The sequence below is a fragment of the Sarcophilus harrisii genome, chromosome 4, assembly GCF_902635505.1.
Source record: "Sarcophilus harrisii chromosome 4, mSarHar1.11, whole genome shotgun sequence".
Taxonomy (NCBI): domain Eukaryota; kingdom Metazoa; phylum Chordata; class Mammalia; order Dasyuromorphia; family Dasyuridae; genus Sarcophilus; species Sarcophilus harrisii.
This window is the reverse complement of record NC_045429.1, coordinates 102,691,734-102,697,733: the sequence shown is the minus strand read 5'-3', so window position 1 is coordinate 102,697,733 and position 6,000 is coordinate 102,691,734. Positions and strand designations below refer to the sequence as shown.

At 44.1% G+C, this 6,000-nt stretch overlaps 1 protein-coding gene across 1 annotated transcript in view; it reads left to right on the top strand.

Moving 5' to 3' along the window:
• The first annotated feature begins 5,099 nt into the window (after positions 1 to 5,099).
• Positions 5,100 to 6,000, top strand: part of PLXNA2 (plexin A2) — a 311,446-nt gene continuing 310,545 nt past the window's right edge. Inside the window, exon 1 of the mRNA XM_012547852.3 lies at positions 5,100 to 5,815. The gene's annotated coding sequence lies outside the window, so the exon portion shown is untranslated. The remainder of the gene's footprint in view (positions 5,816 to 6,000) is intronic.

The following is a 6,000-nucleotide window of genomic DNA, read 5'->3' as shown; positions in this document are numbered from 1 at the left end:
GAAAGAAATGTAAATTCTTACCATGGTGCAAAGAATCAATTTTGTAAATGCCAAATGAGAAGCATGATTAGCATGGCCTGCAAGCTCAGTGAGTCAACAGTAGACTACGTCAAACAAAAAAGTAAATGTGAACTTGAGCTACATTGAAAGTTCTACCTTCTAAAAACAGGGGAATGATATAACATCAGTATCCTCTGATCTCATTAGAAGTATTTGTGCCATTTATATCCTATATCAAATTGTTTGCCTTCTCAATGGAGGGGAGGAAAAGGCATCTAGAGAATTTGGGGTTCATAATTTGAAAAAAGAAAAGAATATTAAAAACTTTTTACACATAATTGGGGAGTGGGATTTTAAATTCTAAAAAGAGGTATTTTGCACATTTCAAGGAGCCACTATTAATGGAAGACATTGACAAAATGGAAAGGAACCAGAGGATACCATTAAGGATGATGAAGTGAAGGGATGATATTGAATTGATGATACTTTCGGGGAAGTTGAAGGAACTGGACATGTTTAAATTGGAGAAGAGAAGATCCAGATCCAGGAAAATGCAGTTGCTATCTTCTGGCATCTAAAGGACTACAATGAAGAAACAGAAATGATTTTATTCTTTATGGCCCCAGAGAGCAGAACTAAGAGCAAAACGTAGAAATTTCAAAGAGGCAAGTTAGTGTTCAAGATCAGGAAAAGCTTCTAACAATTAGGGATATCTCTTAGTGGAATCGGATGTCTAGAGAGATGGTAGATGCTTCTTGAAGGTTTCCAACCAGGAGCTGAATAACCACTTGTCAGGTTAAGTTACAATGGGAATTCCTTTCATGTATGACTTGGACTAGATGGCTAGTAAGGTCATTTCCAACTCAAATTCTGTAATTCTACAATTTAGAAGTGAAAGGAAGAAAGCCACTGAAGTGAACATTCAAAGAAACTAGGATTCCAAGAAGTAGAGGTGGAGGAAAGAAGGAAGTGCTTTAGTGTAGGACACAGTTTGTGTAATGGGAGATGAAATATCATAAGTGACAAACAGCACAAAAGGTTGAAAAATCAGGTTGGGATCAGGTTATGAAACCAGACATTAATTCATTTGATACTCACATCAACCCTGTGAGGGTTGTGGTACAAGTATTATTACCCTCATCTTAAAGATGAAAACACAGACTCAGAAAGATAAAGCTGACCAACTAGGGTTATGCAGCCAATAAATCTGTGGATTCAAACCTAGGTCATTTGATTCCAAACCAGTACTTTTCTATAATATTTAATATTCCCCAACTGTGTTCCAGAAAAATCCAATGCAAAGGGAACCAGGGTTCCTTAAAAGACATTTACATTTTTTTCCTCAAAAGATATTAAAAATTAAATTTCATGTGAATCTAAAATAGAATTTTTTTTTTTTTTTAGCATGGAAAAACTTTATTTTTCTCTGTTTTGTTCTTGAACTTCTTTCTCTATCCTGGGTAGGGAGGAAAAGAGAGGCCTTACCTTGGAACTATTTATAATTTTATCAAGTCCAAACTACTTTGTATAATCCTTTAATATTAGATAATTCTGATGAATAGTAATGATACATTGGTTATTGTAGTTAAGAATAGTGAATCCTTTTATTTCAATGGTTTTTCACTTTTAAGAGTTCTTTCATATTTATCACATAATTTTATCTTTGCAATAATCCTTTGAAGAAAACGGGTAAAAAAAAAAAAAAACTGAGAAACTGAAGCACACAGAACAAAGTTTCACAGGCTTCAGAATAAGGGCTAATGAGCCAGATTCCCAACTCACAGATAAGAGTATTTCCTATGGAATTAAATTGGTTAATTTTCCTTTTTTTATATATTACAGCAAACTTTGGAGTTCTCCAAATTTTAGGTCCCCAGGTCTTGGTGCCTGGAACGGGAGCTAGATGGACTAGCCTTAATGCAAAATGGATTGTCTCCTTTGGAAACCCTTCCATTGAGGGAAAGGGGAGGTTCCTTTATTTAGAGGGTCCCAAACCGACAGAAAAAAGAGAGGGGAATAATTTGAGTTCTTTTATATCTCTTAAAGTTTCTAAGGACTTTTTAGGGAATTACAACCCAAAATTGTTTGATGGAAGGTTGAAAGAATTAAACTTAAAATATTTCTTAGATACAGTGAAACTCAGATACAGGGGAAAGAAGCAGGTTGTCTTTGGTCCAAAAGCAAGCTTATCATATTACTCAGGTCAGAAGTGCAAAGACCAGGAAAAGGCAAGATGAATGAACAGGTGATTGGATAAATGAATGGATGGGTAGATGAATAAATGAATGAATGAATGAATGTAAATGAATGAACTATATGTCAAGCGTTATGCTAAGAGTTGAGATACAAAAGCATACAGTCCCTGTCCTTGGAAAACTTAAATTTTAATAGGAAAAAAAAAACCACAAGCTGGGGAGTGGTGGCCAGAAAGTGATAGAATGTGACCAAGATGGGTAGCTCTGATTAGGGCACATAAATGTGGGGAGAAAGACACAACTTTTGAACATTTTTAAATTTTTTTTTTTTTTGTTTTTTGTTTTATTTTTGCCGAGGCAATTGGAGGTTAAGTGCCTTGCCCAGGATCACACAGTTAGGAAGTGTTAAGTGTCTGAGGCCTATTTGAACTCAGGTCCTCCTGACTTTAGGGCTAGTGCTCTATCCACCTAGCTGCCCCGAACATATATTTTTTTTTAAGTAAATATACACATTTCCAGTGCCAGAAACTATAGATAGCAAGATTGTGCAATGTCACAGCTAGATGGGCTAGATTCAGAGAATGAATGAATAAATAGCAGTAAGTGATTACTATGGGGCTAACACAATTTGATAAAGCCTGTCTGTTCGTTCTAGGAGTTTCCCTTACAAAAGTAGTTAACAAATACAGGAGGAGTGATGGCCTAAGTAGGTATGGGAAAGGGCCAGAATAATGAGTGGATCCATCGGACTGCTGATTGACACAACCTCTCCAAAAGTTAGAGTGATATATAATTTTCATGTAATGCATGCCATAACCTAAAATAACTATATAATGAGAGCTATAATAATGATGCCCTGCCTGGATCACTGCCATGGAGTGGCTTGCATAGCCCGGCGAAACAAGGAGCTATTTCGAATAGGGTTTCCCAAGACAGACATAGTGAAGAGTTCTGACCAAAAGTAGCGGAGGATAGAAGGACCTGGCATGCCGTGGTTCACGGGGTCAAGAAAAGCCGGACATGACTGAACGAAAGAACAACAAAAATCACCATGATGAGTTCAAGGTTCCTTCCTGCTCTCCGATGTAGGAATTCCACTCTGAAGCCCTTTTTTCCCTTCCCTTCGATGGGAATTAATGCCGCTAGAGGGCAGACGAGAGCGCTTTTCAGAAACCTTGAACGTATAGGTGAAAGTGTTTTGGGTTGGAGCTCGGAGACTTAGAGCAGTAGAGCCTACCAACTGTACAGCTTTCAGGGAACCTCTTAGATCGCCTTTGGTGTGAAGTCTAAAGATAACGGGAATATCGAGGTACCCAGTGGTCTTAAAGACCCTAGACTGGCTTGGAAAGCCTTTTAGAGAATGTCAGAGCAGAAAATTCCCTTTGAAATGCAAACTCCGTGGACCAAGCAAACTGAATAAAGGTAAACAAATCCTGATAACAAAGTGAAGAGTAGTGACTCATTGTTTACATACTGGAAAGTGAAGACAAGACGATTATTTATTTGGAATCCCACCGGTCAAAGGGTCCGAGAGGGAACAAAAGCACAGCAAGGGGCTGATCCCAAAAAGCTATATCACACCCTGGTGTTCTAAGGAAAGGAGAGAGGAGATGAAGGTCATTTATTAAGAGAAGGGAGCACTCGAACCGAGCTCCTCTAGGCTGGGCAAAGGAAGGGCTGAGGTAGGGTGGAGGGATTTCATCTGATTGGGGTGTGTGTGTGTGTGTGTGTGTGTGTGTGTGTGTGTGTGTGTGTATGTGTGTGTGTGTGTGTGTGTGTGTGTGTGTTTAAATAATAGAACCTGTAATCTGCTGGAGAGGCTTGTTTTTGAGGGTGAAGAGGGGGGATCGTGGGTGCTGGGAAATTGGTCGTAAGGACCTAAGAACTGTTTATTTTGCGCGCCAAGAACCTGAGTTCAAATTCCGTTTCTGTTAATTACTATCTGTGTGATCTTGGGTAAATCACTTTATCTCAGTTTCCTCGTCTGCAAAATGAAGGAATTGGACTAAAGGACCTAAGGTCCCTTCCAAGCTCTACATGTTATGACCCCATAACGTCAGGCTCCAGAAACCTCTCACTACAGGGCGGCGGGGTGCCTCTGTCCTTTGCCATTCCCATCCGGAAAAACCCAAATCTGAATTCTAAGAGCCAGTTCTCCATCCCCAGAAAAACTTGGCTGATGTCTCTCACCCTCTCTACCCTGAATCCCCAGCCGAAGGCTCTACATACAAAACAGAAAAGGGTTTTGCATTCCAATACTAATTTTTTTTAATACCGCGGAAACTACACTCGATATTTACTTGCTTATGTATATTGCCTAAATGTGAAGATAATATTCCCATTTGACTTCTGGGGGGAGGGAGAGAAAATACAACCCCCACTACTGTCCCTTCCCCGACCTGGCAGACCGGAGGATGAGGGGATAGAATGCCAGAGACCGGGGAGCATGTAGTGGACAGTGGCTCCTCCGAGCCCACCTTGTGCCGCCGCCTCCAGTTCCCATCGCTACCCGAGCCCCGGCTAGCTCAGGCAGCTTGGCTCTCGAAGCCTTGACCTCGAATCCTCCGGCCTCAGCCGAGGTTTCTGCTGCCCACTCGCGACTCTTAAGGTGGCCGGTTAGGTCTAGCCCCGACTGGCAACCCGGCAGCTTCCCCTGTGTCAAACAGGACTTTTCCCTTTGTGGACTGATGCCAGGGGAGGAAATCCAGGAAAAGCGCGCCAGGCAGTGGGGAGGGGAGGAGGGGAGAAAGGGGAGAGACAGAGGGGGGAGAGATGAGAGAGACGCGTAGATGCAGCGGATGGTGCCAGTCCCCAGCTCTGGTGCCTCTGGCAGGGAGAGAGTTAATGCCGCCCGGCCTCTATGATAATGAGCTGCATGGTAATATAGAGAGAGGGGCAGGCTCAGTAGGCTCTGCCGCCGCGGCTGCTGTAGCTGCCGGGCGATGAGCCGTCAGTGCCAGACTGGAGCAGGAGCTAGGGCTGAGCGCAGTTCCTGGGAATTTTTCAGCTGGTTCAGCGAGCGAGCGAGTGAACGAAAGGGAAAACGAGGGAGAGATCGGGAGGAGAGGGAGAGATAAAAAAAGAGACAACACGCGCACGCACGCACACATGCACACACACAGCATGCACACACACACACACGTGTGTGAAACAGATTCCCAGAGGAAATAGGACTGTGAAAGAGTAGAAGAGAAATAAGGGAAGGAAGCGCTGGGATTGCTGATGTCAGAGGGAGCCCGGAAAGTCGCGGTGGAAAAAATCGGAAGACAGGCACTGCTCGGCTCATTCTGAAGAAAAGAAATTGCCACCTACCCCCAGCGCGCTCACATACACACCCCTCTCGGCGCCCCCTCCCCAAAATCGAGACAGCCGAGCCCTGGCTTCGGGGGTTGGGGAGCCCTGAATGACTGGGGGAAGGCGCTGATCGGAGACCGGCGGCGGGGCGACTTGAGGAATACAGATAAGTGGCTGGCGGCTTGACGTGGATTTTAATGAATTTGGGCTCCATGTGGATGTTTTCGTCTCCGTGAATCCGAGCTGGGGGCAGGGAGCGAGGCTCCACGCAGCCCCCGGGGGCCAAGGCGAGCGGGCAGCCGGACAGACAGACATCGGCAGGCTGGGTAAGCAGCGAGGGACTCCTGCCGGGCTCGCCGAGCGGGCAGCGTCTGTCTCGCCCTCTCCGTTCCCCAAACCGTTGGCCCCCTCTGCTAAAGGACTCCCTCCACCCCCAGTCACACACACTCCTTCACCTTTTGGGGTATTGAGATCCTACTGAGAGGGAGGAAGGGACGGAGGAGAAAGGCAG